Source organism: Crocodylus porosus, unplaced genomic scaffold (genome assembly GCF_001723895.1).
Source record: "Crocodylus porosus isolate Cpor-Errol unplaced genomic scaffold, CroPor_comp1, whole genome shotgun sequence".
NCBI classification, from domain to species: domain Eukaryota; kingdom Metazoa; phylum Chordata; order Crocodylia; family Crocodylidae; genus Crocodylus; species Crocodylus porosus.
The window spans coordinates 51,059,027-51,073,887 of record NW_017728948.1 but is presented as its reverse complement, the minus strand read 5'-3'; the positions used below and the strand labels follow the sequence as shown (position 1 = coordinate 51,073,887).

General features: G+C 42.0%; 1 protein-coding gene across 3 annotated transcripts in view; it reads left to right on the top strand.

The window, feature by feature from the left end:
* Positions 1-14,861, top strand: part of CORIN (corin, serine peptidase) — a 236,358-nt gene that overhangs the window by 42,960 nt on the left and 178,537 nt on the right. Inside the window, exon 1 of one of the 3 annotated variants that reach the window (XM_019553232.1) lies at positions 13,751-14,084. The exons of the other annotated variants lie outside the window; for them this stretch is intronic. The gene's annotated coding sequence lies outside the window, so the exon portion shown is untranslated. Of the gene's footprint in view, positions 1-13,750; positions 14,085-14,861 lie in introns of those variants that run through there. 3 annotated transcript variants of the gene reach the window in all.

The following is a 14,861-nucleotide window of genomic DNA, read 5'->3' as shown; positions in this document are numbered from 1 at the left end:
GGCCTATAGTTTCCCGGGTCCTCCTTCCTCCCCTTTTTGAAGATGGGAACATGTTGGCCCTCTTCCAGTCCTCTGGCACCACACCAGAGCACTACGAGTGCTCGTACAGCTGTGCCAGAGGTCCTGCAATGACCTCAGCTAATTCCCTCAGCACTCTGGGGTGGAGATTGTCCGGACCAGCTGATTTGAATACATCCAGTCCCCTCCAGAAGTTCCCTGACTAGTTCCTCACGAACCCTTGGCCTAGGTGCGCCTCCTCTGGTGTTTAAGGGGGGCCCGGGCAGGTGGCTGTTCCAGTCCCTGCTCATGAAAATGGAGGCAAAGAAATTGTTAAATATGTTAGCTTTGTCATCTGGTGTGATGACCAGATTTCCTAGCATGTCCTGCAGGGGCCCTATGTTACCCAGAACCTTCCTTATGATTGGAAAAAGTGTATGAACAAGAAGATACAAAATGTAACTGAAAATAAGATACCTGTATACAAAACAAGAGGTCTGCAAGAATTACAGAATAAAGTTGACATTGTAAAATAGAAAATGAAGGGGAGGCAGAGAAAGGGAATAAAAGGAAATGAAATTACATAAGAGGTTAAGTTATATAAAGAAAAATTTCCAGCACATACAGAATAAGAAAGAAGTCTGAGAAGGAGACAGCAGGGGTCTCCAACAGATGGCAGGAATAATTTAAAACACTAAGAGCTTGACATTGCTGAAGAAATGAAATGGTTTCTTTGTCTTGTTATTTACAATGGTAAATGTAGGACAGATGTTTGAAAGACAAACATTTTCTAGTGTCTGAAGGGGAAATATTAGAGGAAATGAGGATTTTACCAGACCACATAATCAAGATATTATGGTACCTTTTTATAATTGATAAAACCAGACAGACAGGGGTCAACCTGAAATTATAGCTGAACTGGCATATTGTTTTACTAGACACCTTTTGACGGATATATTTAAAACTTTTTTGAAGGTTCCTTTTAGATGCTAGCTTTGATATGGTGAGAATATCTTCTTCAACTCCAGGTGTGACTTCTATGATGATGAGTCTAGGACAGAAGCCCACAATGATGTAGGAGTTGGTTCAATACACCATAACAATGTAAATGGAGGACAACACATCCCACTAGCACTGCCCACTCTACACTGGCTCCTTATTAACTTTTTATTCATTTTAAGTGCTTCACTATTTTATTCACCCCTATTCACTATGACATGGTAGTCAAGTAGGAACTGCTGCCAGACAGAAGTCCTAAGGCTAAGGATTAGTTACTCCTAGTGGCAGTTCATTAGCCATGGCATTTCTTAGCAAAAATAGGCAGGTTTTTCCACCAAGTTTGCTACTTTCAGATGACAGTGTAAGATTCATGTCTTGGTACAAACCTTCCTTATTAAGAATGGCTGCAGAAAAGCCATAGAGACAAAGTGAGAAGTTGTTACTAAGAAAGTACAAATGATTGTACAAATGCCACCGAGCAAGTTCAAATCAGTACAAGTGATTGAGATTAAATTTGAAGAGAGCTGGAGATTTTTAATGTTCAAGTTCCAAAGCAGGTTCACCATTTTGAAGCATGACTTTATGGCATGACAGCACTTCAGTGGTCTGGTAAAGTGATGACTTCATCCTTCAGGAAGGTCACAGTATGCCTTACCTATTTCAGGGTATCAGGATCCTAAAGAAATACTGTGCAGCAAAGTAATGATAAACACTACAACACTGTCTGCCCATCCTGGGATCCTCTTCAGTCACATTTTTCTTCTTACAGTTCAATTAATTAAAATTTAAAAACAAGCAAACAGGTCAGAATACAATGTGCGGGCATTCAGCTTGAATCACCCAGAAAATGGTACACCTGATCTCAGTTCAAATGAGGAGGGGCAATAACTTAGATCGAGATTGGGTTAACCTGATCTAAGAAACTGTTAACCAGATCTCATGAATGCTTGCCTGTGTTCCCTGTCCTGGGGATGGGAAACCTCAGCAATTTGCTCCATCACTTGGGCTGTGGCATTCTTACTCACCCTGCCCTGTCTGGGCAGTCCCCCAGACCTGCTGCAGACCTGCCACCCCTCCCCTCCACAGATCCACCAACCTCCCCAGACCTGCCTACCCCTACTCCCACCCTGAGTTACTTAGATTGGGTTCCCCATGATGCTTCTGGGAGCAGCAAATGGCTGCATGTGCCACTTCCAAGCTACTTTTAAGTGGCTTAAAGTAAGCCACATAAACATAGACTGGGTGTGGTAAACAACTTCACCCATCCCATGTCTATGTCCTACGTCCTACGTCCTACCCTTGTTACACATTAAGTTTAGGTGGCTCCTGGAGCTCTTAACTCCAGGATTGTCTACACATTAACACCTGCAACTAATTTTAAGCACACTTTAGGTGACTTAAATTTACACCACTTTGGGGCAGGTTTATTTCTGATCCATGTTATCCAGCTCATGTTCCATTACTATGTGGCCATTCTCCACAGATGTGCACCCCAAATTGTAGTCCTCCAGAATCCCAGGATGCTATGGACCCTCCCCCACTCTCCTGCTCTGTGTGGACAAACTTTCTACCCCCTGAACTCTACTGCCCAGGAGGCAGTTCTAGCACCAAGCCAACTCCCAGGGGTGTTTCCTTCCCACCCCCAGGGTACAACCCCATGCAAACAGCCTGCAGAACACACACCAGCTACCTAGGTTTCAGGGCACAGACAGGTCCAGGAGTGGGGTGTAAGGGCAGTGGGGGGAAGGAGGAACATGGCAGGGGGCCAAATTGGGTCCACATGAGCTGTGGCTTACTTCTTGGGGCAGGGGTAGTTGTTCCTCCAAAAGTGCTTTCCCTTACTACTCCCACCTCCCAGCCACCCCAGGAAGCACAGCCAGTACCCCCAACACCCGAATCTCAAAGTATTAAAACATGAGACCTTCTTTAATTTACTTCTTTATTTCTTTTTAAATTTGTTTTTTAACTCCTTTTTATTTTATCCTTCAGTGGCTAACGTCTTTTGTTTCACCACACGTCCTCCACCCCCATTTCCTTTCCATCTTTCATTTCATTACTCATCCCGCATCCCATTAACTCTCCATCTCCCAACCCCATGGTTCTCCTGGCCCCCAACCCAGCTCTCTCCTCCCTCCTCCCACCTAGAGCAGGGGAAGAAGCCTGTCCTGGCTCACCAGCTCTGTAGTAGCAACTCAGAGCTGTAGCTCCTAGCTGGGCCCTTACTCGCCAGCCCTCTAGTCGCAGGTCACAGCTATGCAAGTTTGGGACAGTCAGAGAAGGGTTTTAGCTTAAGGTGCGACTACTGCAAAGCTGAGCTAGCACTAATACAGATCAGCATTTGAGCAGCTCAAAGTGCAATGTGTAACAGGGTCCTTAGTTTCAAAGAGCTAGTTCCTCTTTGGAAACTGGAGCTAACTCCATTCCTTACTCCTAATTCTCTCTGTGCTGTTACCTGCATATAGAGCAGTGGCTTTCAACTTTTGGTTCGAGGGGTTCGCAAAAGATGACTATGATCAATCAAAAATATGTGAATACCCACACTTACAATTCAAAGAGGTCTTCACCTCGATTAAAAATTTTTTAGGGGTCCACAAATGAAAAAAGTTGAAAACCACTGCTAAGGTTAAGAGTCTGGCAGAATACACTGATGAATTTAAAATACAGCCACTTTAGAAAAGTATTTCTTATCTTTGTGTACTTTTTGTTGGTGTATTTGTAAACATTTCTGTGACACGATCATATTTAAAAACAAATGCTTTTCAAGTTAAATGTTTGTATACCCTTTCCATAACCAACTGCCAAAGCATAAAAAGCATAAAAGGTGCTATTTCTTAATTATTCAAGTGTTGGCAGTCTCTGTTAAACTAGACTGAATTTTGTATTCAGAAATATGTAAGAGTTTCAGATATGAATAGTAACAGAATGGCAAGTGCTTACAAGTGTAGTATGATTGTGACACACAATTTAAGGCAGGGTTAATGTTTCTGCTATAAGTCTTTTAGAAGGGAACAAATATACAGCTTTATTATGACTAACACAGAAAAATGTATAAAAATGCATTCAGGGGTATAGGTTGTAGCCGTGTTAGTCTAAGGACATAGATAGACAAGGTTCTTTGGGTAAATCTTTTATTAGACCAACTCAAATAGTTGGAAAAATTCTTCTTTGCAAGCTTCCTGAATATTCATTCAGAGTTTAATATTAACCTGATAAAGTTTGCTCATCAACCAGTTTTCTTTTCTGAAGAAGCCTGCAGTTTCTGTGAATCCTGGAATGTGAAATTCTCAGCTCATTTTTATCTTACAGTGTATATGAAAAATATTGCAGGAACTACTCTTTCACTGTAATACAGCTGATTTAAACACTGATACTTTAACTCAGGAATAAAACAGCTTGCAGATCCCCCTGCTGGTTGAGTGACTCCAAAGGATAAATTCTAATCTCAGGCAAGTGGCTTTTACTGCAGTGCTCCACAAGAAAAATCACACGGCAGGGGGCTTTTCCTGAGCTATGCAGCAAGCATCTGAAATGAGAATCTGGTCCAAAGTGATCTGCACCCTGGGAAATTCAAGGCTGGAAGAAAGCCAGGAAATCTCACTGTCTCCTCTTTTGACAGGAATGAAAAATGTACGGATGTCATGGAAATCCAAATGAAGTATTAAAATTTGGGAAGAAGATAATGAATTTGGGGAAGTATTTTTTCTTTTAAATAGTCAGATCTTAGCTGAAATTTTCTATTTGTAAGTATGTAAGACTTTCAGATATGAATAGTAACAGACTAAAACAGGAATAGGATTCTTTAGCTCTTTTCATATGATAGAGCAGCATTTCTTAAACTAGGCTTTATAAATCCAAATGGAGTTTAGATCTTTTCAGTGAGGTCTTGAGCATTTGCCAGCTTTGTATTTATTTCAGATAATCATGTGGGGTTTAGATTGTGAAAAAAGTATTGTTGTTGGAAGGAGATTCCGTTTCAAATAACTTTTGAGAATTGCTGCTGCAGGCATTTCAAAGTAACAATTGTCAGGTTTTTAAAAAGAAAGTGTGAGAAATTTTCAAATTATTTTACTGATTCAACCTGAGCAATCAGTCTCTGCAGTGATATGGCTTTTACTTAAAGAGTTTGAACAAACACAGTCTTCTCTTCTTGGGTTTCAGCAGAAATGTCACCCTGAGGGTCTAGAGATATTAAGGGATTTATGGACTGCAGTCTATGAATCAAAATCCTAGTAAGTCCAGTGAAGAATTGTTGCGGTCACTACCAGAGCTGAATTCCTCTCGCCCATTAGGAATCCTTTACTCTGGATGTCATTCCCCTCCTTTTGTGAAGAATATGAATCTGACCCCATTGAAAATAATGGGAGTTTTGCCATTAGCTTCAGTGGGGCCAAGAAATTATACAGGCTCTTTTTTATTCATGTGTGGTTCTGTATAAAATGCTATTGTGAGGTTCCATGCCAGTTTCTTAATAGCTTCATGGGAAAGTGATCAGATGATTGAAGGGGGACTTTTCTAAGTGATGAATTCAATATGAGATTTGAAAATCATTCTCAAGCATCCTCAACATAACAAGCCTTCACACCAAGTTATGTACACAGAGGTGCCTCTACATGTGTGCAGTTGGTACTGCACAGTGATTTAGTACTTGCTAAATGACTGCTCAGTACCCTCTGGTAACGGGCAGCCCCAGTGGCGCACAGTTCATTTTTGACCCTACCGCACAGTAGCAACAAGCTACTGCACAATAGCTTGTTGCTACTGCTCAGTAGTGGTGATGTCACAGTTAGTCACCTGTCAGTATGACGACATAGCATCTAGCCCGGTTAGAATAATAGAAATATCATCTAGTTCCTTCCCGTGCTCAAGGCAAGATCATCCCCATCTAAATTATCCCAGCCAAATGTTTGTTTAATCTGCACTTAAAGACTTCCAGGATAGGGAGAGTCCACAACCTCTCTGGGTAGTCTGGTCCAGTGATACCACTCACAGCAAGAATGTTTCTTCAGAAATCCAACTTGTTACATTCATTTCCCTTTTTGCATATTAAGACCAGTACTTTTTGTCCTGTGCCTTTTGATCATAGAGAACTTTATCACCATCCTCTTTATAATTTCATGTATTTGAAGACAGTTATCAAATCCCCACCCCCATCTTCTCTTTTCCACACGAAATCAGTGTCTCCCAATGTTCTCCAGCCCAAGGCACACTTACATTAATACAAATTTTCCATGGCACACCTGTTAAGTTCCCCATCCTCATACCTATTGTAGCTCATTGCCATAGTGAAATTCCGCGGCACACCTGTTCATTTTTGACAGCACACTTTTGTGCCACGGCACACTGGTTGGGAAACACTGCACTTAGTAATCCTACTTCTACCAACATTTGCTTATAAGTTATGTTTCCTAGAGCTCCAGTTAATTTTTTTGCCTTCCTTGGGCCCTTTCCAATTCTTTCCACATCTTTCCTGAAGTGCAGTGCCCAAAACTGGACTAATTATTCCAGATGAGAACTTATCAATTCTGAATATAGAGTGGAAGAATCACTTTTCTTAACTTTCAGGTGACACTCCTATTATTACATCCCAGTATGCTATTGGTTTTTTGTTTTGCTTCAGGGGTTTTTTATGTTGCCTCATATTCAGTTTGTGGTCCACTATAATCCACTTTTCTGCAGTACTGCAGCCTAACCAGTCATTTCCTAATTAGTTTTTTGTGTACTTGACTGTTCCATCCTAAGTACTTTGCACTTGTCTTTACTGAATTTTATTTGACTAATTTCAGATAATTTTGTCTAGTTTGTCAAAATCATTCTGAATCCTAATGGAATCCTCCAAAGTGTTTCATTGCTACCCACCTTGTGGTCATCTGCAGTTTTACTAGGCATGTACTCAGTCCCATACTTCAAGTCATTAATAAAGATGTTATACATATATATCCCGGAGGAAACCCCACTTGATGCCTAAATGAGAAGAGGTGTTGAGCCACAGGTGACTACTCTTTGAGCATGGTAATCCAACCAGTTATCTACTCATTTTACAGTGCTTTTGTCTAGACTGTATTAAAGTGAAGATATATCACATTCACTATTACCCTCCATCCATGAAGGTTTTACCTTGTCATAAAAGGAAATTAAATTGGTCAGGCATGATGTACTCTTGATAAATCCATCCTGGCTGTTACTGATCACCTTGTTCTTCTCCAGGTGCTTAGTAGATTTATTTTGTCCCCGACACACCTTACATATATTATGCAATTAACCGGTTAATCACACAATAAATTTAGGCTGGCCTTATGTGAAAAATAAAACCAGCCACACTTGCAAAAGTAATTATTACACCATAAAAATGTCCATCCAGCTATAATAAGGGCCAATCAGCTACTAGTATATAACAGCTTTATAGCTGGTTTCTATCCAGCTTTAATCTGAATGTGTGGTAGGGCCCTAATGATATGCTCTATAATTTTCCAGGTATTGAAAATAGACTGACTGATCTGTAATCACCCAGATCCTTTTTCTTCCCTTTTTTAAAGATGGGCACAATATTTCCTCTTTTCTAGTCATCCAGGACCTCACCTGGCCTCCATGAATTCTCAGATATAACAGCCAATGGCACTGCAGTTATTCCAGCAAATTTCTTGTGCACTCTAGGATGCATCTCCAGTCTCATGATTTGAAAACATCCAGCTCGCTCCTTAAGTAATCTCTGACCCATTTCTCCCTACTTTATGCTGATTGTTGCCTACCCTTTCCTTGCTGCTAACTGTGCTCATCATCTGATAACTGATTTGATTCCTGAAGACTGAAGTAAAAGATTAAATACTTCAGCCTTCTGCTTGTCATCTATTATTAACTTACCCTCTGCATTCAGTAAGAGACTTACACTCTCCTTGGTCTTCCTCCTATTTCTGACATACTTATAGAATGCTTTCTTCCTGCTGTTTTGGGCATGTCTAGATGAAATAGGGGTCCTAAATTGAAGCAATGGGTTTTAAAAGACACCACTTTGATTTGGGGCTGATTAAACCCCTGTGTTATGCACACAGCCTGCTGACTTACTGCCCCTCCAGTGGGGAGGGGAGGGCGAGCTGCCAGTGGGTGGAGCAGTCCCTGGGCTGGTAGGGGGATCTGGTGCTTGCCTCCACAGCAGTGGAGGCAGCACCCACTCTCAGACAGTCCTGGGGGGGGACTGCAGTCATGGAGGGAAGCACTGGGCTCCCATGCAGGCAGGCTTCGGGAGGTGGAGGGAGAAGATCAGGCTCTCTGCTTTTTTTGGGCAGAGCTGCCTTCCTGGGCTGCTGTCAGGTTGCCTGCAGGGCTTTCTGTGGAGCCATGGAGCTGCACGGAGCCTGGTGCTTTGCTCCGCAGCAGTAGGGGCAACAAACTAAAACTCCTTGAAGGAGTTTTAATTTGCTGCGCCCCATGTCATTTAAGGCACATTATGCCACTGAATTTCCTACAGCGGCTGGAATTAATGTGGAATACGCCGCCAAAGCGTGCAAACACTGACACCATTAAAGCAGTGCAAAAGCATTTAGCCTGTTTTAAAGTGTCTTGCACATATGGCTCTCGTTTCAACTACACATGCCTAGTCCCTTGCTAGTGGCATTTCAGTTCATGACTTGTCCTTCCTAGTTGTCTTGTTATACTCTTATGCTTACCCTCAGTAATATGGCTAAGTTTCTGCTCTCTATAAGAGTATTATTTTTTTTATTTCAGTTCATTGAAGTTTTTGCTGTTTAGCCAGGCAGGTCTCTTGCTGTCCTTCCAGTCCTCCATTCACTTTGGATTTTCTGCTTTTGTGTCCTAAATAGGGGCTTCTTTAAGGAACAATGAATGCTCCTGGTTTTTTTCCTCTGGGATCCTGTCCACCAGTTCTCTGTATTTATGAAAGTATATTCTCTGAAGTTCAGTGTTTTTATTCTGCTACTTTCCTTCCCTGCTTTCCTTAGGATGTTGAATGGTCATTTCACGATCATTGCTTCTGAGCTGCCTTCCATCTTCAGAGTCTCAGCCTCTCTGTTAGTGAGCAGTAAATTAATCAAGAAGAGCTTCCTTCTTAGTTGGCTTCTGCAGTGTAACAAATTATCCCTAACACATTCCAAAACTTACTGGACTGCCCGTGTGTTTGTGTGTTACCCAGCAGGGCCACACCTGTGTTCTACCAGTCCATTCTGGTGTTCTTGTATACCTAAGATTGAGGTTTTTGTGGCTGATCAGCGAGGGGCATAATACTACAGCTAGGATCTGAACCCTCTCACATGACTCACACAATTACTTTTGCCATTTTTAATGGATCTCTATGGATATAAATAAGCAGAATTTGTTATTAATCATGATAATATATGAGAGGGAAAGAACCCAGCTGAGCTGCATATCCCAGCATATATTTACAGGATAGCAGTTAGAAAAAAGCATTGTTTTTGATACTCGGTTGTACACATTCACTTTTAAAATAAAAAATATTTTTGATGGCTGATATGAAGGACAGCTCTTCCAATTGGCTAACTCCCCTGTTTGTAGCTTGGATACAACACAGTGTAATGTCTGTGCTTTATATAATATTACAGAATCACAGAAATAGGACTGGAAGGGATCCAAAGAAGCAAACTGGTGTGTCCTTCTGCCTTAAACCATTCCTGGTAATTCCTCCATATCGCTAGGTAACATATTTTGGTGCTCAACTATTCTTACAATTGGAAAGATTTTTCCTTATGTTTAACCTAAATTTCCCTTTCTACAGTTTAGCTCACTACTTCTTTTCAAGTCCCCAGTGGACTTGGAGAACAATTTATTACCTTCCTTTCTGCAGAAGAATGAGGTGACTTATGTTTCCCCTCAGTCTTCTCTAGACTAAACAAAACTTATTCTTTCAATCCTTCCCCCTGGGTCATGCTTAAAGGACTTTTGATAATTTTCATTTCTCTTCTCTGGACTTTCCCCAGTTGTTCAATTCTTTCTTGATACGAGATACCCAACTGGTCACAGTGCTTCATCTGAAGCCTTCCCAGTGTTGAGCTGGAAGAAGGGGATTGTTTCATAAGCTTTACATACAACTCTCCTGGTTGTACATCCCAGTAGGATGCTTTGTTATTTTTGTGCATTAGTATGACATTATCCTACTGTGTTCTATTTGTAATACAGAACAAGATGCAGATAGTGCCCTAGAGAACCCCACTTGAGACCCTTCCAGCTCAAATCTTCTAAAATTAGAATTGCTGAATATCTAGCTTACATCTTAGATGCTTCAGATGAGAGGGGAGAAAAACTCTTTGTCAGACTATTCTTCACCAGCCAGTGGAACAGATAAGAAAATTCTCATTTAGCTGAAAGACAAAAGTGACCCACTGGCATACAGAGCTGCTTAAACTCTCCCCTACACAGAAGTTCCTACCAATTGCTCGGTCTCCTGTGCCTCATCATGATCCCACAGACCAGCTGGGAGTAAACTTCTGCTAGTACTATCAGTATGCCAAGTTTACTTGGCAAAAACAGATGGGAGTTCACGTTTAGTATTCACTCCTTAGCCCTGGAACTCCCTTCTCCTCGAGGCTTGCCAGAACCTGAGCCTGGACATGTTCTGGAAATGCTGTAAGACATTCCTGTTTGGGTAGGCATTTAGCAAGCCAGGTTAGGGTGGGATACTGCTTAAGGAATTGTTTGTTTCATATTCTATTCCATTTTCTTTTGTGTTGTTTCTGTCTGTTACTCTAAATTGTCTTGAGACTTAGTTGGGAAGAGCAGCATATAGATCCCATAAATAAAGTAAATAAATGCTATTTGGACTCTTATGTACTTCATATATCTTTTAATGAAAGGATCTTTATTAGAGAGGGAAAGCACTGGAGTTGAAGCTCTTCCTGGACCACTACCTCATTTTCCCCTTCCTTTTGGTCCATTCTGATTGCTTGGAGTTTTCCCCTTCATTTTAGAATGATAGTGGCAGTAATCTTATCATTTTGACTAAGGTGTTTTTCCAAGTGTTTTGATTTAAAACCTAGTTTCTGATTTGTGTGTGCGTGTATTTTAGATGGATTTCCTGATGCTTGCCATTAGCTAACTGTCATCTCAAGGAATGCTTTTGGCAAAGCATCAGAGGGCTCCAAAGGAGAGAGGAATATTCATTGAAACTGGAGATGGAGAAGGCTTATCTAGTATATTCCCCTGGCAGTCCAAAATGTTCCTTACAAAATGTTCTCCATCATTTTGAAAAACCAAAAAACACTCTCAGCTTTTTGTATATAATCTAATAGGGCCTTTCCTCAAACAGAAAATCTGCATGGTGTTTTGTTTACATTTCGCTGTCAGGGTTATGTTAGGTAAAGGTGTGAAAAGTTATCTGACACAGCAATGCTAGCAAACCCCCTGGGTGAGGGACAGACATTACACGTAATGGTTTAATTGATCAGAAACTGGTTTAAACCTGTAACAGAACAGATGTTCAGTGCACATAAACCAGTTTGAAAATGGCTGAAACTAGTTCGACAGAAACCTGGTTGAATGTAGTTTCAGACTTAACTGATTTGGCTGAAACCAGTTTATGCACTCTGTTCCAGACCCCTTGCTGGTTGAAGTTAAACCAGACACCTCCAGCATCTCAGCATGCTCTCTGGGCTGGTTGAGGCTCTCTGCTCCACAGCAGAACTGGCCCCTCCCCTCTGCTCCCTGGCTTGTGCTCAGCAGAGACTGCAAGCTGCTCTCACCCTCTCCCCCTCCCACCCCCTGCTAAGCAGGAATTCTCACCTTGCTGAGCGGTGTCGACTCTCTGTGTATTAGCTAGCATAGGTACTACATTAGATTATGTAGTACTTATGCTTACCTGGCAGGGGAAACACTGTGATCATTGAGGTAGCTTTCCTAGTCACACTCAGGGATAATCTCTTTCCTGGCATGGGGGTAGTACCTGCAAAGGTAATGCATACTTAATCTCCCACTTAGCTGCTAGAGGGGAGCATGGGCAACTGGGGCCTCCTGAGTCAGGGGGGGCATATACCTACCCAGCAGCCAGTCAGTGACTGATCACACCAACCTGGAAGTGTAAGCAGGGCACCCAGAAGTGCTAGCAGTGCTCCCAGAAGTGCCAGCAGTGTTTTTCCTCATGCCCCCACTCCCCAGCCAGCGCTTGCAGGGGGGGTACGAGCACTCCTGCTTGTCCCCCCTGCCCATTGCCTAAGTAGGGAGTGCTGGCTGTGATGGGGTGCACATGTACCCCTGTACACCCCCTATGCGTTGCCACTGGAGTGGAGAGATCTTGGCTTTATGCCCACTTTCTGGAAATGGGAGACTCCTCCCTAGTTTGCTTCTACAGCCATATGGCTGAGGGCAAGCAAAACTCAGGGGCATCCAAACCCCAAGCTTCTGGTCTTTGGCTTGCACGTAGGATGCCTGCCAAAGGAGTTGGGAACATCTGAAGCCCCAGATACGGGTGGAGGATGTTTGCCAGTAGTAGGGCCACTTATGGTTCTGGACTGACTTATGCATTTGGAGTTGATTTGACTGATTTCGCTTTGACCATGGAAAATTTAAATTAAAAAAAATTATATTACTTGTAAGTATAAAAGTGCTGTTTAAAAGTACATTCATGGAGTACCTGCACTAAAGCTTGCAGCAGTTTTCAAAAAGGTAAAATATGGGCATGTCTACACATGTGTTTAAGTGCGACTAATTTTAATGCATCTTAAACTAATGTGCATTAAGCAATTTTTGACAGGTGTCTACATGTGCAGGAACTTGGTACTAAAGTTAGTGCCAAGTCCTTGCAGCCCTGCCAGGTGCCCCTATTGCCTGGGCAGACCCAGTACTAAAGTTAGTACAGGGTTGCAGCTACATGTGCGTTAATGCACTTTAACTGTGCCTAAATTTGATACGTGCATTTGCAGATATCAAATTCAGGTGCAATTAGCTTAATTTCATGATTTTTAATGCACATTAAGGGTATGTGCATGTAGACATGTGCCTGTAATGCACATGAAATTAGGCTAATACACATTTAATGCATCTTGTGTAGATGCACCCTGTATCTATTCTGCATGGCTAAATCTCTAGGTATCTGTAGTAATTTGTCATTACTCATATGCTTTTTTCAAGGACAAGTTTTTAAGTTTATTTCTCACTTCCATGTGCTTACAGAGAGCAAGGTTGGATAGTAAAGAAGATAAGAGGCTGCAGTGGTCAGAAATTGGAGGGGGTTACCTAACTCCCCCCCAGATTTATTGTCCTTGCTCTAGGAATAAGAGGGTACAATTCCAGGCAAGCCTCCAATAATTAGATTTCATACCTGGAGAATTTAAACAAATTTATAAATTTTCCATATATAGAATCAAAATTTTGTTGTCTTATATTTAAGTAAATACAGTAAATCTATAAATGATTATTGGTCTGTTTATCTATCTATCTATTCCTGATTTGCGACTTTGCACTGCTGACCTTGACCACAGTATCAGGTAAAATCAGTTATAATACAGCCCCTAGTACATTTCATGGTATTTTCAATGCCTTTTTTTGGTGAGAATGTGAAGCACATGAAATTTGGAAACAAAAAGGGTCTGTTAATCCCACTGCAGCACAGAAGGTTTGACAGGAGCCAGATAATTCAATTAGTTCTCAGAGGTGCAGCTGGATATGGGCAGATAATTGAATCAGCAGGGACATCTGCAAAGGACTTGTCTTGGGACTGAGGAAAATCAGTCAAGGTGAGAACTCTGAATTAGGGAGGAAAATAGTTGATAGTGGAATGAGTGGTGAGTCCTGGGGAATAGGGATATGGTTCAAGGGAAGTAGGTCTGGTAGGTCCAGGGGGAGCGAGAAGCTGAAGCCTGGTGTGGTGGAAGCTGTTTAAGATTTGCATTTCTTGAGTGTTTATAAGTGCTGCTGGGGGACTTTTGGGGAAAAGTGGAGGCTTGCTTTAATTTGAGGAAGAGCCTAGGAAGGGAAGGGGCTATGGTTTCAAGCCCTAATATTATTTGGGGATGCTGTTGCTGACCTCTGGAATTTTAAGCATACTAAAACCCTGCAAGGGGTGGGGCTGTATGTGCTCTCGTGGGAAGACTGAGTCTCAGAAGATGTAGACCAAGGCAAAGCTTGAAGTGGTAGGTAGCAGGTAGTGCCAGATACATGCAAAAATCTGATGTTGTGCCCAGTAATGAGGAGGGGCACTAGGTGAGGATGCACCACTGCACAAAGTGCTTGAACTGGGCATATTGCTTATGCTAGAGAGAGGCTCCCTCAAGGGGGGTCAGACTGTAATTGCCTGATCATCTTGGGTAGGGGGCAGGGGAACCATATCATAGCCACAGCCCCTCAGTAAAGAATATGTCCTGGGTTTTGAGGTCTCTGTTGAGATAGGAGGACAGGTGTTGCTGTGCAATACTGGCTATACAATAGTAACCTGTTTCTCTGGCTTGCATGCTCATAGTATCCTTGTCAGAGTTGGATAACTAATACTGTTGACACTTCCTGTGCTTCTGTGGTGAAAGTGACCATTTCCTCTATTGGCATACTTTTAAAGCTTTCTGTAATATAGCCTCCGAGTGCCTCACAAGTTCCCCGTGAGCTAAGAAGGTACTGGTATAATTTGTTCTAAAGCGCCTAAGTTCCTGCTTTTACACTAGCCTGAATGTTTACGATATGAAGAACTCAAGTCTCAGGATCTCAAGTCTCTTTTGAAAAGTTTTTTTTTTTTCTTATATTGAGGATGGAATTATTGGGTACTGAAGTACAGAGGAGCTAGTGACTTACTCAAGGTCACATGACATGTTTAGCTGAACTGGAATTGAACTTGCTTCCTAAATACCAGCCTGGTACGCTCCTTTCCCATCATGCTTGAACACTAGGATAATTCCTTCTCCTTCTTCTCCCTCCTCCCC